The 20,894-nt window shown below is 40.6% G+C and overlaps 2 long non-coding RNA genes across 5 annotated transcripts in view; one reads left to right on the top strand and one right to left on the bottom strand.

Annotated features, from left to right (window-relative positions):
• LOC122998952 overlaps positions 1-20,894 on the bottom strand; it is a 57,535-nt gene that overhangs the window by 1,579 nt on the left and 35,062 nt on the right. For 2 of the 4 annotated variants that reach the window (XR_006407541.1, XR_006407543.1), the window contains exons 1-3: positions 18,782-18,947; positions 18,467-18,535; positions 16,056-16,203 (exon numbers count right to left, since the gene is read on the bottom strand). This is a non-coding gene — a long non-coding RNA (uncharacterized LOC122998952). Of the gene's footprint in view, positions 1-14,323; positions 15,261-16,055; positions 16,204-18,466; positions 18,536-18,781; positions 18,948-20,894 lie in introns of those variants that run through there. The other 2 variants (XR_006407544.1, XR_006407542.1) reach the window with 2 other exon arrangements.
• LOC122998953 lies at positions 19,049-20,826 on the top strand. Its single transcript, XR_006407545.1, has 2 exons — positions 19,049-19,606; positions 19,968-20,826. It is a non-coding gene; the product is annotated as an uncharacterized LOC122998953 (long non-coding RNA).

Here is a 20,894-nt window from a genome sequence, read left to right as displayed (position 1 = left end):
TACTTGTGCTTTAATTGAGGAGAATTCTGCTAATTTGGGTGTTATTTTATCATCGGTTGTGATAACACAGTACTCACCTCATTGCTGAGATTTGACAAAACAATAGCTGACCAGCAAAACATCAAACTGTTTATAAAAAAGCCTGCGGTTGAGCCAGATGATCTAAACCAGTGGTTCCAAACCTTTTTTGCAACTACTTCATACAAAGCAATGCTGACTTGCAACCCCTTGTCACGGCATGCATGTCTATCAGTTGTGTGATCAAAGACTGATTTTCTCAGATTTTTAGAGGCCCGAAGAGCTATACAGTATTTCGAAAGTCAAACAATCATTCCCCACTGAACCACTGATCTAAACCACTTTATTGGGAGGTAAAGCCAAAGGTAAGTGCTGCTGAGATTATGGTAACAGTCCTTCATTGCACAGGAAAATGATGCGTGCACAACTACAGTAAGTACAGAAGGTCAAAGTTCAATCGGAAAAACCCTCTGTTATCTGTGATAAATGTTTACAGGACAGTTTGGGTGATAATTTTTACCATCCGCCTTTGTTGTCTCTTCCAAATAAGTTTGAAGGTGTGTTTAAAACCTGTATGATCGTTTGACTGCTCATGTTCCTGGCCTCATGTGACTTCTTTTTAGTAGTGCTGCTGTGTTACCACATCTCAGTTCTTAACTTGGTGAGTGGAATATCATTATTTTCCATGTTGTTCTTTGACAAAACATAAGGTGCAATTGCAGTAAATGGAGGAGAGAGTCTGCACAGCTTCCTACTCTTTGCATCTGTCCTTTTTGTCTGTGTGTGATGCATGGAATTAGCTTAACGTCACTGAACCATGCTAAAGCTAAAAACAGCACGTTTCCTCACACATCTTTCTCGGTTTTGTTTTGCAGCATCTGTTTCCTCTGGTTGTGGCGCATTAGAAAACAACCTCATTTTCACTACTTAAACACAGTTTTCAGTTTCTCACTGGTTCAATACCGATTTATATGACCTCAGTGCACACACAGATACACACACTCCCAGAAATAAACATACTCCTACACCTTAACCCGCCTACAGATACGCATTGGACCATGACAGACCTGTAGAGATGACTAACCAGCCCCTCTGAGTCACTCAGGCCCTTTAGAGGTAAAAGCAGACAAGATGACATCAGTGATACTTTAACAGGAAGTCCTTGCTCTGTCTTGTACCGAGGCCAAGTCTGCGCCATGCACAGATGATCATCTGGGATAATACACAACACTGTCACATGATGTTGAAAATAAAATTACGAAATGGTGAAAACATGATAAGGTAGAAGCTACTTCAAGGCCACAAAAGTTTAAAAAAAGGGGGTGATGCTGGGAGCTTGAAAGACAGAAAGACAAAGAGAGCTGAGAGATAAAGAGACAGAGAGGATGGCTGGACTTAAGTCATGCCGCCTGCAAATATAACCATGGCTGTATCATTTTTTTGTTTGAGTTGTAAACAAGCCCCAGATATCTGGCCTTGGGAGGTTAGTGAATAGTTAATGAACTCTGTATCTCTGTCTCTCTCTCTTTCTCTGTGTGTGTGTGTGTGTGTGTGTGTATGTGTGTGTGTGTGTGTATGTGTGTGTGTGTGTGTGTGTGTGAGTATTTCACAATGATCTGCTGGCTGGAGCTCTGAGAGACGAAGATAAGAACTGACTGTGAGAAACCGCAGATCTCACACCCACTCACTAGGAAAGAACACACAGACACACACACACAGACATACACACAGAATGCACACACAGGAACATGCACGTACACACACACACACACACACACACACACACAAGGCGTACGTGCATGCATGCTCCAGCTCACGTGTAAGTCTGAACATACAAAGGAAAGGCGCATTTAACAGTTGACATTGGGTTCCCTCAGGGACGTATGTGGGGCTCCTCATGATTGTGGAATTTAGCTGTAAAAACACAACAGAGATTGTTTGGAAGTGTCTGACTGCTCAGATTTCTCAAGGCAAGTCTTCCATCGAGATAAGGCTCGGTCTGAAACCTGTCAAGCTCGCTCCTGTCCTACACTCACCCTCGAGCCTCACCTGCTAACCTGCTACGACATGCTAAACTGCTCTCACACAGGTAGGCAGGAAAAAAGGATTAGAGCGCAACTTCACACAAAGGCCTTGAGTAATGGTGGTGTCAGGATATTACTAAATCAACAATCACAAACTGAGTGTGCCCACAGTATACAGTATCTAGCCGAGACTTTTTGTAAACTTTATCAGAGGGTGACAGACTGTTGACTCAGATGCAGATTATTCCTATTAGATCTGAGTTGCGAATTGGGTCCAGAGCTGTAGATTTGAGAGTCGAAACACAGACTTGAATCACACTTCAGCCACAAAAGAGACAACTAGACTTAACAGTTTTGACACTTGACTAAAAAAAACTTGACACTTATGCTCAATTCAGTACGCTCAGGGGTTTCACTACAGTTTCACTTGGTTGCTGTCAGTCCGGTTGCCTGATGAAGACATATAATGACACTGAAATAAAATACAAAGTTTCAATTTCATGTCCATCTGTTAACTCATTTCTTGGTTTCTGTCAAATAAATGTCAAAAAGATACATTTTGAGTATCTGTGCAGGTTGTCAAAATCCCTCTCATTTCTCTTCCTGTAAGACATTGTTATGACGCATCTAGATCTCGGGTCCCTATGCATAAATTTATCGAATGAAATGTGATTCGGGGCAACTAACAAAACCCATTCATCACATAAAATCATCTTTGACCATTACTCTGTGTACAAGTTATGTAGTCTTGCTTTAGATCAAGTCCTGTCCAACTTATTTATAGAGCACATTTAAAAACAACAGGAGTTTGCAAAGAAAGTTAAATAAATATAAAAATAAAAGTTAAAGCAAATTTATCATGATATTAAAAATGAAGGTGAATCATCGACTTAAAAAGACATCATGAGACATGCCTCGAGTATTTAATCACTAAGCCGACCTTAAGGACTTAGTGTCAGCTACAGTATGTAAAAAACATTTTTAAAACGACTGAGAAAGGAAAATGTTCAAATCCATTTTTAATGCTCATTTTATTGGTCTGTCTTTATTTCTGAGAGACTATTTGGAATTTGCTTGTCTTGAGCTTGCTCCAAAAGACTTAAAAACAGCTCTGCTTGTCGCTGCTCAAACCCAAGAAAAAACCTAAGTCACCTATACACAATAGCTCTATGCAGGGAAACAATAAACTTGTTCTCAGAGGGGAACTCATCTGGGTTTTCCACTCCGCGTTTCAGGCATCATTGTTATCAGAAACACGGAATAACAGGCGAGAGAGGGAACATGATGTGTGAGAGCAGGCTGAGGCCCAGAGGAAGGCCCAGCACAATGCGAGGCAACGGAGATCTCTATAAATCACAGGCCTAACCGATTCCCCACCTGTGTCCGCTGTCTTCCCAGAAACCCAGAGTCACACAAACAGCTGCCCCGGCTTTGGAAAACCTTCAAGACCACAGACACAAAATCACATGTGCAATCAAGAGTTTGGGATATCAAACGCCAGCAATGTGTAGAACAAACTATCCCTTTAAGGCAGAAATTGTTGTTTTGGCGTAGGGTTTTGGTATGACGTTCTACAGTGGCGCACACACAGCTGTTTAAATTCATGCTTTGCACACACGTGATCAAACAACATAGCCATTAATTTGATTAGAAGGCCCTCAACAGTTTCCAGTTTTCAGTCTTAAAAGCGCATTGTGGTCTCTGCCAAACCAAAAGCCTGAAATAAATTAACGTCATGATATTAACAGTAAGACAGTGCCATCCGGATTTATGGTATTTCCCAGTAAAAGGTCGTCAGTGTTTCTGGAGGTGACGCATCAAATGTCTGTGTGTGCGTGTGTGTGAGTATATGTACAAGTCTGCCGCGTATGTAAACACATCCGAATGTGTATGAGCATACAAACACATACGAATGTGTATGAGCATGTGTGCTGAAGGGGGAGGGTTGTTTACTTGGGCAGCCTCTCAGAGAGTGTCTCCTGGCCAGCTCCCACTTCCTGCCCCTGCGCCTGGAGCAGCAGCCTGTCTAGTCAGCCACCTCGGGCTGACAGGGAGACCACATGCTAAAAGACTTATTGGCCTACTTTAGAAGACCTATGGGTTTAAAGGGGACTGTAGGCCTGCTTTGGGTGCGGCTGGAACTGTTTTGAAGGGAGATTGGGGGGTCTAGGGGGTGTCTGATTTTTTTAATAAAGCACTCAGCCTCCCTCCCCTCTCTCCCTGCTTTCCTCTGAGTGCTTACAGCTGCAGGGATGGAGAAGGGGGGCATAGCGGAACAGAGTGAACAGGCTCCGCATAGAGAGGGCCCTTCATGAAGTCACATCTGGACCTTTCCCAGAGAACTCAATGGAGCGGAGAGGCTAATGAAAGTCTTAAGTTATGTAATTGAGCTCTTCCATGTGCACCAGACGGTAATGTTGGCTTGATCCGCAGCACAGGATGTTAGCAAAATCCTATGGACATTTATGTCCCTCACAAAAGGCCTGACGAACTCAGCCACTCTAATGTTGCTACTGTCATGTCTGTAGCAGCTTGCTAACCCCAGAACCTGGACATACTAGAGCTGCAGGCCCATACATGGAATCACAGCAGTGAGAGACTTGGCCTGTGAGGCATAACAAACAGGGTTTGGCATTTACTGCTACTAACAGGCCTACTTAGGTTGATTGGCCCATGTTGCTTTGCTGCAGTTAGGCTTCCACTGTCCGGCAGCAGTGGAAAATCACAAGAGAATTATGAACATTAAGTACAGCGGATGATTAAATGTGGCGTACAATGATTCTTTTTGAACCTTGTTCAAAGTGTAAATGATTGTAATGTAATTTTGAGCCTTGCAGTTTATGACAAACACATGTCTGCTGGTGTATTGTTTTGCTTAACAGTGACTTAGCGGAGAGGCTGTAAAACAAGCTGCCTGGCTGGTTATGAGTGGGAGAAGGAAAGAAAGACCTGCAATGTAGGGTAACGTGGTGAGAGGTGGAGTGATGAATGGTACATATACAGTACGCGCATCTGTGCTTGCTTTTCTGGTGTGTGTGTGGATGCAAACAAGCACGTAGTCATGTGTGTGTGTGTGTGTGTGTGTGTCCATATGTACAGGACAACTGTGGGATGGGTGTATGTTGTAACCACAATCAGATTGAATAAGGTCTCCAGTATCAGCCCCCAGCTTTGATTTACCTTCCACGGCCGAGAGGAGAAGAAAGGGAAGCAGCCGAGGCAGAGGAGACGCTCCTGAAATGAACACCTTGGTAAAACCTGCCGGTGTATAAAGTGTCAGCATTGGGGCCTCTCCGTGGCGCGGTGCCAAGCCCAGAGCCACTATCACCTTCACCACCATCACCACCACACCACTGTGCCTTCCATTAATAAAAGAGAAGAATAACAGTGACGGAGGGGAAGATAGGCCAGGGCAACGATACATTACCTGCCAATTAGACGCAGGGCGGCGGCAGCGAGGGGAAATGCAGACCATATGGGAGGCTATGTGAGAGGCCACCTGACCCAAGGGGCCCACAACTCTCACATCAACACTCCTCGCCAGACTGGACCTGTTTGAAGTCTTACATAATGCCCCGAATACCACCCTCTTCTCCATCTCTCTCCCCAGTCTTTCCAGCCACCCCTTCCTCCTCCTCCTCCTCCTCCTCTCTTGCCCTCCACTTTCCACTTTGAGACCACAACCACAAAGACAGGCCCCAGCCAAGACAAACACAGCCCAGAATCAAATCAATTTTTGAGAAGTTATGGTGCAACTATTACAGCTTAACACGCTGCTGACAAGCCGCATGAGATGGTCCCCTCATGAGTGTGTGTGAAGAATGAAGGCCGTTACGCCGCTACGTAAATTAAGTGATCAGACACACAAGAGACATAACAGTGGTTGCCACTGACAAAGTCCTTCTTCATGCATCCTTTATATAACATGCTTTAGTAATCCTGATGATTATTTCTTGGAAGTTGCTCAGTGGAATCGAGCATACCGTGACACAAATCTCTTGCACCGACTCATTACAGTGCCTTTCCTATGTGTTCTGATGCTTAAAAAGAGGCCAAAGCTTTTTTAATTTTCCAAACATTTCCACTTGGTAATGGGACTTCAAGTGTAGCATTATTTCAACAAGTGTGCAAAAGCTTCAAAAGTTTTGCTAGTTCAAACATTTTGACATTTTATTGCACAGAGTTAGACGATAGATAGATACCGCTCTCATATTGGTTTGTTAAATATGATGCTACAGCCAGCCATCAGTTAGCTTAGCTTAGCTTAGCATAGTCAAAGGTAGCAAACTGCCTACCAGCACCCCTAAAGCTTACTGATCATGTTATGTTGCTTATTTACATACAAAAACGAAAGCGTATGAACAAAAGGTGGTTTACCCGGAGGTTATGTGCTGGACTATTTGTTGCCTGGCAACCTCACAGTTACAGCCAGACTCAGGTAAAACCACAACCTTTCAGTATGAAACAAACAACATAAACCGTGTTAATTAGTAAGCGTTAGAGGTGCTGTTAGGTGGAGTTTGTTACCTTTAGACAGAGCCACACTAGCTGTTTCCCCCTGTTTTCAGTCTTTATGCTAAGCTAAGCTAACTGGCTGCTGGTTGGCTTAGCATTCAAACATCTAACTCTCTGTAAACAAAAAAAAGTGAACAAGAGCATTTCCTAAATTGTCAAATTCTTTCTTTGATGTGTATACACACAAACTGACAGTGTGCAGTCACTCTTCCGCTGCCTCAGTCTGGCTAGAGTGTATGAGGGGCTCATGGCCAGGTCTAGTCAGGACCAGAAGGGCCAGCAGCAGCTCTTTGGAAACACTGACTCACCAGCCAGGAGCCTTAACTCCACTCTGCCTCTGTACAGCTGGCTGACGGAAAAAAAGATTTATATTTCTAAAACACCTTTATTGTTACAACACAAAACATAACAGAGCTAAAACAAGCTCACAAGAAAACCATACCGCAGTCCAGAGGAATAAATCTCACACCTTGCACAAACAAGCCCCAGAGACATGCTCACATTAAGAATGAAGGAGCTCCACGGCTCCTAATCCACCATAAAAGAGGAAAGGAGGAAGAGAAAGAGAGACAGAAAGCTGTATCATTAACATGGTTGGACCCCTGGGAGACTGCTGGCCCATCATAAGCCTCTTATTAGACGACTCTCCTCAGAGAACTTGTGGTCTAATCTTATAAAACTTTGAACACCCGCTCCCTGCACTGGCTGATTAGTCACAGTTCTGTTTTTGGAGCTCCAGTGTGGTGGACTTGTTATACTTCAGGCTCACTTGAAATGCCGCTTTGACAGAGTCCCTTCTGAATTATGGTGGAAAAGCACAGGGCGAAGAGGTGTTGAGGCGTCGTTAGAGTGACACAGGTTTTTTCACACTGTTCTTTGCTGTTGCTGAAAGCTGAATCTTTCATCAGCCCACCTTGCTTGAAACTTAAGTCATATGTGCAGGGCCCAGCCTATATGCCATAGTACTTAAAATGAACTCATACTTACCCAACATAGAGTCTAACACATCACACAAATATGTGCGTAGCTTCTGTGGTATCACGCTATTTGTGTATTTAGTAATAGGTTGGAGGTTTCAGGTGGGCCAAGACATTTACAGGTTCTTATTTTAACCTGGTAATTTTACCTTCATCCAGATAAAAGGATTTAATGACTGAAGCATCATCATGGTTGTTGAACAAAAATTTTGCCCAACCATAATGGAAACAGGAAACAGCAGTGATAAAGGAAGTCAGAGAATAACAACAACAGCAATAGCTGCGGTGAAAGAGGCAGCTCAGAAAATATGAGCATTTAACGGTCTGATTGCTTGAAAGGTTTCAGGTCCTCCGGCAGTAGCAAACAAACGATTTGAAAGTGCTGATGTTAGCATCAAGAGGTAAACAAAGGCAGAGAAGGAAATGAGACTGTGTCCCTCTAATCATGTGATATTTTAGACCATATGCAGACAGTTTGAACTGCGGTATATGAGAATGAAGGCAGTGCAATATCATTTGGTTCAGCAAAGGACTGTTTTGTCTTGAAGTATTCGATGTACAGACTTCAGCCTGTAAATCACCATAAACTTCAACCATAGTCTCATATTTACCTGGTCTAGTATTCAACTTGTTTAAGTCATAGTTCCACTGGTATGATCGATAGACAGTAAAATTCACACAGTGTCAGCAGTAATAGGAATTATTTGTCTGGTAGAAAGTAGTTCTAGTAAAACAATCCTTGTATTGAGGCCTGTGGATTATCTGGACTGAGTTTCTGGAAAAAACATGTTGTATAACTTTGAAAATGTTTCAATGATGTGAGCACCAAAGGTGATATAAGAGACAGATATCTTAAAACTTGGGTAAAGGAAACTAACTAAGTATCTTCATGGCTGGATGGTGAGAAATATGTTTTGTTTTTTAAATTCAAATGAAACCCACCCTATGGGCTTTAGACCAAACTTTAGTTCAAACTGAAAAACAAATCATTAAACTCTTGAGTAAAAACTCCAGCACCACCTACATCCCCTGTGTTCATTCTTCAGTCCAGGATTTGGTGTGAAACTGAGTTGCAGCAGCTGTGTCCAGGGCTGTAGAGACCTCTTGGTCTCCAGGCCAAGTTCCATGTCCGCTGTGATTATAGCACTAGAACAATGCGAGCCATTGTGGCGCAGCGAGCGTGGAGTCCCTGCAGTTTTCTCCATCATCTCCCTCAAACGCTCTCATTCAGCACACACACACACATGCACACACAAAAGTGCTGTAATGGACTATCGAGTTAGGCGAACCACATAAAGGTAAAAATGTATGGTGGGTTTTTGTTTTTTTTTGAGTGAGCATGAAATATGGTTGACTGGGTCCCTGGTGCTCAGGCAGCCTGCCAAGACTTGAAGCAGGCAGTTGAAATTCATCACAGTTAGACACACACACACACACACACACACACATGCAGACACGTACACACACACACACACACACACACATTCTCACTGCTGGAGACCTAAGGCCACAGGGGGAGAACAATCTGACATGCCACACAGCGAGGCTCTCTGCAATTAGACAGTCACTTTATCACACTACAAACTTCTCTTTTTCCATCTTTCTCTGTCTCTCTCACACACACACACACACACACACACAGAGACACACACCCAAACAAACACATAAAGGTGTAATCACTCACAAACACACTGCCAAAGTCAAAACTGCTATTATCTGTCATTAGGGACACACACAAGCAAACACAGTCGGCCTCATGCTGCTAGCCAGCGAGTTGCAGAGAAGTGCAGTGAGTAAGTTAGTAAGTAAGAAAAATTTATTTATATAGCATCTTTCACGGACATATGTCAGAAAGTGCTTCACAGTCGAATAAATAAAACAAGTATAAACAACAGATAAAACACACAAGGGGAAACGGACATAAAACACACGTTAAAACATAAAACACCACATGCTACCTAAATACCTGCCTGAACAGATGGGTTTTTAACTGCTTTTTAAAAGAGTCCACAGAGTCCAGAGACCTCAGACTTACTGTGAGACTATTCCAAAGCTTAGGTGCTGCCGACTGGAAAGCACAATCTCCCCCGAGGTGTCGTCGAAGTGTCCCTCGGACACTTAGACGACCCAGGTTAGAGGACCTAAGAGCTCGGCTCGTGGTGTGAGGGTGCGGAGAGTCCATGATATAATGTGGAGTCTGGCCACGTAGGGCTCTATAAGTGAGCACCAAAATTTTAAAATTAATTCAGAACTAACAGGAAGCCAGTGCAGAGAGGTTAAAATACTGTGGGTGTAAAGTGTGAATAAGTGTAAAGCACAAGACCTTTGCAAAGAGTTATAAATAGAGACGTGTTATGTTGTGGTTGTCCCTCCGGGGGACGACTGGAAGGATAAGTCATAACCTCTGCGACCCATGACCTTTAACCCCTTGCCCTAGGGGTTCAGTGGACGTGCTGTGAGTCAATGATGTCCAGAGGGGTACACAGGAGTATTAGCTTTTATATGATCTGTGCTCATGTCCCCCCTTCACCCCAACTTCCTGGAACACATCTTGAGTTCCACTATTCTGCGTGTGTACCCATTTGAACATGCAAACTGATACACATGAGTAGATTTTAACACATGCTCACAGGCGTACAGTGTATGCATAAACACAAGCATGAGCCCTTGTGGTGTAACCTTACGTTTGCAGCGTGAATACATGTGTGTCATAAACATACAGGGATAAAATCTTACAAAAGATATTTTGAGATTGGTTGCATCAATTGTTGGGGTTGATTATAAATTCTGATGTAATATTACAGATTTGTTTTTGTGGGTTTGTTTGCCTTTATTTGACAGCAGAGGTAGAGAGGAAGGGGGGAGAGGAGGGAGCAAGAGGGTCTCTGGTTAGAATCATAACAGGACGTTAAAGTTATTTATTTATTCTTCATCGATGCTACCTAATTAGCATGTGCTACAAGCTCAATGCCACTCTCATGAGAGAGGTATCAGTGTTCTCATCTGACTCACAGGAAGTGAATAAGCATATTCCTTGTTTGCCTTTTCTTTGTTTGTTTGTCTGTCTATGAAATATGATTATTATATCATCAAAATACCCACCAATGTGTTTCCAGCTGCAATGAGATGCTAATCACTGTTGTTTATAGCAAATAAGGTCCTCTTGTGACCAACACAGCTACAAATATGCTTCCACTAATATATTTACATAACATTTTCATCAGGGGTTTTTGTATTATAGATTTTTTTTCAATCCAATATTCATTTGTCACAAGACTGATAAATTCCTTAATTTCTTTATGAGAAAATTTCCCCAAATAATGCACCTGACTACTCACACGACATAATGTTAGGTACCAGAGTAGCAAAAATAACCCAATTTCCCTGTTGAAGACTATGAAGCTCCACAATTGCGAAACTGGAGCCTCTCGTCACACATCTACATGTGGTCATAACAGAGCAAACCATCAACCCAGGAGGTTCACAGTGTGAACGCAGGGTCAGAGGTCATGCAGTGATTGGCCAGTAAAGGGAATGGAATACGGAGGGCAAAGCTTCACAGAAGATTTGTCACCCATCATTTCACTGTATCACATATCCCAACTCTGCAGTATATGTTTGGCTTAAAAGGAGTTAAACTCCATGCCTTAGAGGGTGATTATTATTACACTGACGCAACAGGTGTGGAAGAGGTGTGGCAGGGCAAGACACCCTGAGCTGGCATGAAATAAATACAACAAAATTAACTGACACTGTGGAAGTGAATGAGGATGTTAGGAGATTATTAAGGATTAGTCACACAATATGTCAATATGCCAAAATGAGAAAACATAACATTTATTTATTGGAAGCAATGAGGGACATTTGAAGCATGTTGTAGTGGATTAACCCTCCTTATAGTGAGTCAGTTTTTTGCATCTGAAATAAATTCATACCTCAACTCATAGTATCATAGATAATCACACTGTAGGTATAGTATAGGTCAGTGGTTCCCAACCTGGGGATCATCTGTATAAGAAAGAAAACTGTATCAATATTATTATATTTTTTCTGGCTTTTCTCAAATGTTTGGTTTATTTATTGCAAAATACTCAATACTTTTTCCTCTTTATGCCTCTATAAATCATCTAAATGAAACAATCTGAGAAGAAAAAAATCACTCTTTGTTTAGACCGCTCATAATTCATGTCAACTCTAAGGCCGTATCTTTGATGAGGGCTCGAACATCAATATTGCTTCATTTTAAAGGGTCACAAGCCAAAAAGTGTGACGTCAACAACACTACAACAACTGCTATGTTGAAACTAGTTAGTAGAGTAAACTCACTACTTGCTTTAGTTGCACCATCTCTACTGGCACTTACTAAGTCAGTCATAATCAAATATTGGTGCTGTAAGTGACATTTTACCAGGTGCATCATTTAGGTAAAACAGAAGAGAAAACCACTACTTTACATTAGGAGATCTATAATAGACTGTATTATTAGAAAAAGAGAGCATGCTGTGTGCTATCATGTGCATAACTAGCTAAAATATGACACAACCCATCTTACGTCACCTCTTAAGTAATTGTTAATTGATTGCTTCTGTGGCACTTTTTTCATTATGGTGAGGATGTCTGTATCACATCTGAATATAGTAATAAATAAGAAAAACATCACCACAAATCTCTGAAAAACTTCCGGTCTTTGCACAAATATTCTGCAAAAGTTAACACCTTAACAGTCACAACTTCCTGTTGCAACTAAGGTGGTCGTGCCAGTGGCGATCCCCATCTCAAGAGAATGCAGCATAAAATCACAGTTGTGCCCGTGTCTAATTTAGCTAATTTAACTTTACAGCACAACACTGACCGTGCATTTCAGTGTCATCATGAATGTAAAGGGTGTTTGTCTGTCACAGGAAATATCCCCCTATAAATATCAAATAAACATTTTTCTGGCTGTTTTGACATTTTAGTCTCTAATAAGGAACAACTTGCACATGCTTGCTCAGGGGAGGTTATTGTAACAACCTTGCACGGTGCAATGGTGGTTATAGCATAACTCCCACACTACATTCAAAGCAGGTTACATTTGATCTTACAAGTTGCTGATGCAACAGGCTGCAGTGGTATAGGTGATATACTGTAGGAAAGTATTAGTCCTTTGACATTCAAATTCACATTTGAAAACAATTTCTTATTATAGCTGGAAGAAATTAATCATAACTGAATAAATACAGTTCTCAAAATGTTCTCCAGTAAAGTCTGCAGATGTTTTACTCATCTGTTTCTTTGCCACTAAACCTCCTGTCTCAAAACAAACTCTCTCAGTAGAATGTAAGCAAAGCAGAGAGAGTAAAGTTAAAAGAAGACGCCAGAAAAGATAAACAAATGCAATTCAACTTGACATCAGTTCTTATGTAGTGGGAGGTGTAAACATGCAAGCGCAAACAGCCCGAAGACATGATGAATTGACTTGCAGAGAAGGCTAAAACAAGGTGTGAACGCCCTCCATGTAAGATTTAAGAGTGTGTGTCTGTATACCGTATGTGTGTGTGTGTGTGTGTGTGTGTGTGTGTGTGTGTGTGTGTGTGTGTGTAAGCTACCAAGAAGAACATTGTGTCCAGGACTTGCAGCCAGGCAGTGAGTCAAGGCTGCAATAAGTGTGTGTGTGTGTGTGTGTGTGTGTGTGTGTGTGTGTGTGTGTGTGTGTGTGTTTGTTTATGTTTCAAACCTTGACACTACTGATGCTGCTGTGTGCTTTTCCTTAAATTCCTCTACACAGTGTTTTCTACATAAACTCCCCAATCTTCTCTGTTCTGAAATAGCATAAAAGGAAGTGGCTGGGGGTTGAACCTGCCTGTGGGGTGTTCTCCTCAACAACACCTCAGATCAGTGTCTCCTTTCACTCTTCTGATCTGTGTAGCTGCCATCAAAGACACCAGAGCTGTTTGGCTGAGGTTGAGATGGGCCCAGCCCTGCCTGCAGTGCATACACCCTGAGCTATTTCTCTTGCCCTGGAAAGGTGGTTTGGTTTCAGACAGGCTGCTACAGGCCTGCATCTGGGATCAGGATGGGGAGACATACAGCAACTCCTACCTGTGTGCTTTTCTATGTGTGTCATTGTATGTTTGCAGAGAGTGAAACAGATTTGCTGGAAAGGCCAGACGGGTTTCTGCTTGCTGCTGGGATCTGCTGCGTTCTGTTCAGTGTGAGTGTGTAATACCATAAAATGTATGGAGGACCAAAACTGCAAAAACTGAAATGCTGCCCCCTATTTGTTTGGATCAGGTGGCCAATTATTACACATTGAACCTTTAAATTGATTTATTTATGTATTTATTTCTGTATTATTTTCCCTTTGCATTTTCACACTATTTATTTCCCCAAACTTATTAATTTCTGTATTTTCTTTTTATATTTCTTTATGCATTTCTTCATTATGCAAATGAGGGGGCTGTCATTCGTGGGGTCAACTTTTCATCTATTAGTTGATCACATCAGAGTGCATAGATCAACTATGCATGTCATTAGCTTGCTCTTTCCTAACTGTATGTTCAGTGGGTGTCTGGTGTTGAGTAATGTTTGTGTCAAGCATAGAGACTGTATTATGTGTAGCTTGGAAAAAAATAATGATATTTTATGAATTTTTTGTTTGTTTTTTGAACATTTATTTATTTATTTTTGATTTTGGCAGTTTCGGTCCTCCATAAAACTGATCTTTATGTAACAGCTATTGAAATAGAAAATCACTTAACATGGGAAACAAATACATTTATAGGAATAAAAAAGTAAAGATAAAAATATAATAATATGATACAGATACATTTATGATCAAATTAAACCAAAAGAAAAGGCCACAAGAAAATGTCACATCCATAAACCATCTCCATTAAAGCACGAATTGTAACTTACATAGAAAATATGTTGGCCCTGACAGCAAAAATATGATCACCCTTAAGGCACTAGTGTACTTCATTAGGACTGCTGCCCTCCAATGTTGGATTTTGGGGAGCTGCGTCTGACAATTTCTGTAACTTTCTGAAACCAAAAATCCGACATTCACACCCACTTCATGCAGTGATTGGCCAGGTGTTCGAAGGTGATAAAATAAGCAAGGTTTTATATGTTTTCTCTCAAGCCTTGAAGGGGAGAAAAGCTCTCAGGCTAACCAGCTAGCTTGTTAGCTCAGTCACTAATAGTTTGCACTGTTTATTCAAAACATATTTATAAGATCTATAAGATTCATAAGATGCTAGAAACGAGCTAGCTACAAGCTTTCTCAATTTTGGACTCTCCGGCTCTCTGTTTCTTCAAAGGTTGGCATCAACATGGCTTGTTGTTGGTAAATGGTGCAAATTGGTGGGTCAAAGATGAACTCAGAGCCATAAATTGGCACAGATTTACTTCGGCCCCACGAGGGAATCCACTGATTGCTGCAATTGGATTGGCATGAATTGATTTCACCATAACAATTTGCCATTTGAAATACTGGTGTGACCAGGCCTTCAAGGACTTAGAACCGGACCTACATGTTGAGTCCTCAGCTCATAAGGGGTTAAAAGGTCAGAAATAGCCCCAGACATGCTTTAAATATAATCAGTAAAACTGGTATAAAGATATTAAAATTGATGTTACATGGGGATTGTTTTTGCACCAACTGAAGTCTAGAGACGTCTTCTTGGCTCAGACAGGAATTCAGTAAGTTACAGCAGTCAAGATGAGATGATTTACGTCTGGGACTCTGGTGAAATTGGGTCAAAAGATTCAAAGGATACAGGGGTGTGTTTTCTTGTACATTTCTTATCAGTAAGAAGATTTAAAGAATTCCTGACAATTAACCTTCAAAGGAATGACTTACTGGTGTGACACAAAATAACTTCTGCTACTGACAAAGAAAAGCGCCATTCACACCACATGATGCATTTAATATCTGTTCTGCAGTTTTCAATCATATCACACAATCCTCAACAGATGGAGTTCAATTGTCATGGATTTTTTTCCTCAGCACTTTAAGGACTTCTCATCTATGTTGGATTTATAGTTGAGACTGAAAGATCACTGTTTCCAACCTTGGAAACAGTTGACACAACAATCTCACCATAAGGTTCATTTAGTTGCTCTGTGAAGTGTGAACTGTGTGAACTAATTTCTTTAACAAGCAAACAATAACAAATTTGAAGAATGTTTTAAAGTTTTATTTTTGAAACCATTACAATTTTGAGTCTCCATGTTTAGGAGATGAATTATCTCAAAAACCCTGAGTAAATCAAGGAAGTGTAAATCTGGTCCAAGGCCAAAACATTTTTAAACATCCTTATCCTACAAGGAGCAACTTGATCAAGTATATTTGTCGTCAGAAAACCCCAATATCAATCAACATAACACATTTTTGTGGTAATCCATGAGTGAAAAGAAGATCCGATATATGTGGGGCCAAGACAAGTTATGAGATTCACTCAAAATTTCAGAAGCCAATGATGTATCTCTTTCAATAACCTAACAATAATAATATGCTGTCAAGGTTAAACCTTCCTACCTCAGCTGTACTCATCTGTCAGGCAGTGATTGTGCAAGGCAGCCTTACATCAGACATCCTGATAAGAGTTGATGGACATGACTGCTCTTCACGCCTCAGGTGCTTTCAATATGGTAGGATTAGTCAGGCAGGACCAGACACGCTGAACCTTATGAAAAAGAACACGATGATTACTTTTTTGGCCATTATACACACAGGCTAGGATTAGTAAAAATATACATTAGAGCTATTAAATTGCATTTTTTCAGAGGTTAGAAAAAAAGGGTCATCTAACACTGCAAGAGCACACCAGCAGCGTTCAACATATAACTCTCAGGTGCTTTGCCTCGAAGGCTAATGAATATAATTATAGATACTGTGCATCAAGTTCAACACTGTTACTTGTAGAATGTATAAATTAGAGTACAAAAGAACGTCACGCGCAGTTGGGTGTGTCTGTTTTTTCTCAAACATTTCTAACAATGAGAGATACAATCAATGTCAAGGTATCTACTTTTGTTGTCAAGTTTGTGACTCCAGCCAAAACTTGACATGTAAGATTTTAAATAAGATGAACACTGAAATTTAAAACAAATGATGGCCCTGAAAGGCTAGTAGATAACTGATGAGTGGCCCCTCTTTGGAGAGATTTGTTTTATACTTGATTATTGCCTTTACTAGCAAAATCACCATTCATAAACCCCAATTCATCATGTTTTAACATTTATAGGAAGAATAGTGAAAACTCTAATCATAAAGAGACAATAATTGATCATTTGCTAAGTCCAGTTACTTACCTACCAGTTACAGTTAGTTGCTAGTCTGTTAAACTGTTGCTAGCAGATTTTACCTGCTGTAACTAGCAAGAGGCCACTGGCTCACCAACCCGCACCTCACCAACCCGCTCTGACCCGGGTTAACTTGTGGATAGTCTGAACCGGTTTGTCTCTTTCTTCCACCACCGGGCTCTGGTAAAATTCATCTGAAGGCAGCAAAGAGGACGGGAGAATACGGACACAGCAATCTTCAGCTCCTCAGCAAATATTCTGTTCTGTTGTTGTTTTAGCAACGGATGCAAATATATCTTCTGAAAAGTGGATTACAAATAAGCATTTACGGATTATACTGCTGTTTTAGCAACAGATGGGCCACTGAAAGTGGGTAGTCAAAGCGCTATATAGCTAACTAGCCTAACTAGGCACTCTGCAACCTTGCGCTAACTAACTAGCTAGCAAACCATTTGTTGCTAGTTGTTTTTGAGCTCGCAAAATGTTGGACTGTTCACCCACTGGTGTTATGGGCTCTCTAGCCTTTCCAACTGGATCTAGTAGTCACTGAGGAGCTATCTATCAGTGTTTTTATTTGTGTATGTGTGTTTTGTGTGTGATGTTGTGTTAAGTAATCAAGCTTCATGAACAAATAAAGTTGCTGTCTCGACACAAGGCTTGTCTAAAAGAATGCTTAACGTGGTCAGAGCTTTTAAAGGCTGATTTTAAAACTCTTTTTTCATTACTACTGGACACAGGGAAACATATCAATATATCTGGCCTACTCCCCACCCACCAGAAGGGCATGGAGAGGTGGTCAAGGCTGTTTGGCCTTGCTAGGGGGCTACTGTAAGTCCATCAGGGTCCCCTATGTCAACAACTTTGACCTTGTCTGGGCAAGGCCTTCCCTTCTCAAGCGAGATGGTCTCTACTCAAACAGGATGGGGGCCCAGTTGCTGTCAGGCAACATGAACAACTGCCTCAGACATTGATGTTTTTATACAGTATGAAATAATTCCTCTGGACTACTGCCTCCTACTGTTTATTCTGTTGGTACTATCACCTCCTGCCATAATAATACAATGGATAGCAGTAAACCACATCTGGGATCTAATAGGAACAACTTAATATCAGTCTCAAAAGTAATAGCCCAGAAACATTGGCACTTTTTAATGTACATTCACTTTCTAATAAGACATTTCTTATTAATGACCTTATTATGGAGCACAAACTGGACTTTATGTTTTTAACCGAAACTTGGCTCAGTACTGACGGACCAGCTGCTCTTATTGAGGCCTTTCCCCGAACTATAGTTCCTCCCACTCATGTAGACAAGGGAAAAAGGGCAGTGGGACCGCAACTAAACTCTCAGCTGTTCTTGCCGGCAGGGACATATCTTTGGAGGACTTTTGTTCATTTGGCCATCATGCCGTTATACTTAGGTGTCAGCCTCCTGTGCTGGAAGTAACTTTATACAGGTCCCCCAAACAAAGACCCCTCTTCCTAGCCGATTTTGCAGAATTCCTATCTATTAGGATTTATAGGTGATTTTAACCTACATGTGGATAATAAGTCAGATTCCAAAGCCATGGAATTTATAAATATTCTGAATTATATGGATTATACTCAGTACACCTTAGATCTGGTGATAACACATGGACTTACTGTTGATGTACCCTCCATTGTTGATATCTCAAGGTCTGATCATTATTGTGTATTCTTTTTGGTTATAGCCTGCACAGCACAGAAAAATACAGAATGCCTTGTTAAAAAGTAGTGTCTTACCCCTGAGGTTCCTGCAAATTTCATGGCCTGTTTAAAAAGTATACCAGCAGTTATTCTACCCTCCTCATGTGATGATCTGGTAAATCACATAATTACCAAACTAAGGACATCTATTGACACTGTTGCCCCTGTCAAATATAAAAAAAGGACAACCCCAAACAGACTACTTGTCTAACATGGTTTTAAGTTATGTACCTCTGGTGATCGCCTCTTGGTTGTTCCTAGGGTCCACAGCAGCCACTATGGCCCCAGCATGTTGAATGGCAGGACCTGAGGGTGGCAAAGTGTGTGGATATCTTTAAAAGAAAACTTACAACACACCTATTTAGCCTGGATTTTATCTAGTGTGTGTTTATTTCGACTTGCGCTTTTATTATTAGTTTTGTCATACTATATTTTATTTATTCATTTTCATGTTTTTCTTATTTAAACTCATGTTCTTTTGAACTTAGGCTACTCTTACTTCCTCTTTTTATGTTCAGCACTTGAAAGTTGCATTTGATGTATGACTTGTGCTATATAAATAAAGTTTGACTGGTTGATTGAAGATAATTAACATTAGCTTCACGAGTTATTTGAAGTAATAACTGTTGCTAGCAGATTTTATCTACTGTGCCTCTCAATCTGGGGACTAGGGTTCAAAAATCTGCCAAAAGCCAGTTTCTCATGCTTTCAAAATCTCCAATATCTATGAATCAGAAGTTATCTTAACTTTTAAAACTGCCATACTGGCTGAAAATCAACATATTTTTCAACTATTATTTAGTAGTTCTTAGTAATTTGATAGTATCCTAGTGTTGAAACTCAGTAGTATTTAAACTCAGATTCAAAACCTGGTTGGAGCCATTTAATTTTGACACATTTTAAGCAAGGGGCATTTGTAACATTTCAAATTGCACCAATCAGAAATGAGACAGAACCATGAAACTCTTCATGTGCTCTGTGGTGATGCCTCTCTGCCTGCCAACGGACAAACTGATGTCTTGTCAAAGTTTTACTGCCAAGACTTTTTTTTTTGAGGTATGAAAGTAATTCTTTTCAACCACAGTATTTTCCTCATACTGTCTAAACCTTTAATGTCTATGAATTTAAATCTGTCTAGTTTTGATGACCATTCCTGCTGACTAACATTTGATATCTTTAGCTAGCTTTGTTGTTTTGTAGCTAGCAGATTAGCTTGTGTCATGGGTGGTACGGTTAGTTGACAACATCAAAATGGTTTCTGGCTTGATTGTTTTTCTCTAAAAACGTCAGAAAAGTGTTTTGTGTTCAATTTAAATACTTATACGAATTAACTATAGCCTAGTATACTATGTATAGGCCTACTGTGTTATCAATATACTTAGTGGCCTAACTGATACACTTGTCCAAAACTCTGCAGCTGGAGAGGGACAGAGCCGTTGGATCAAAGTGCAAGAGGAAGAAGAATTTCACTAAATCCAAACCCAAACCAAAGAAGAAGAATGTAAGTAACAGAAGAGAAGATGATTAGGAAAGTAAAGAGGAGGTATTCTGCATTGTCTGCCTGGAGAGCAGCTCCAGATCAAGTGAGGTTTGGATTTCCTGTGTATCATGCCACTCTTGGGCCTATGAAGAATGCACAGATGGAAGCAAATACTGTTTGTGCCATAACTGTGGAAGCAACTGTGACGTGCTTCACTTCAGAAAATGATGAGAATAAGCATTTGTTTTAACTCCCATGTAATTGTGTTCCCATTTTGTCAGTTGTCAGTTTTCCAGTTGTTGGGTTTTTTTTTTTTTTTTCTTTTTATAACTGTTGGTTACAGTTTTTTCTGTTCTCTTTTCTTGAGAAAAATTTAGCAGGTTGGGAGCATTTGGCACTTCTATAAATGATCAAGTTGAGATGTTTTTGGTGAAATGGTTTGTGACTCACTTCATTTTGTTGTCAGTTATGCTGACTTTTTAATGTTGATGAGGGGGAAACTTTTTTGTGTGATGCTGTTTCTGTTGCTTATTCATTAGACATGTTTAAATTGTTTTAACTATATCTTTATATCTATATTCATGGGGGTTTATTGTGGTCCTTGGTATTTATATGGAGGTTTTACATATGTTGTTACAATTGTCTCTGCATGCGGAGCCAGATGTAACATTTGACATCTAGTATTTCAGTCAATGTTTTGACACTAACATTGCTTGTAAAAACATTTGATGACTGTTAACAAGTCGAACACAGACACAAGTTACCTACAGTACATAAAAATTGTATCCAAATAGTTCAAGAGGTTTTTGATTAATGACATCATAACCAAAAGTTGTTACAGTTGCCCCCGGTCACCCCTACATA

This window comes from Thunnus albacares, chromosome 15 (assembly GCF_914725855.1).
Source record: "Thunnus albacares chromosome 15, fThuAlb1.1, whole genome shotgun sequence".
Classification (NCBI taxonomy): domain Eukaryota; kingdom Metazoa; phylum Chordata; class Actinopteri; order Scombriformes; family Scombridae; genus Thunnus; species Thunnus albacares.
Note: the sequence above shows the minus strand (reverse complement) of the source record. Positions and strands in the feature narration are given on the sequence as shown.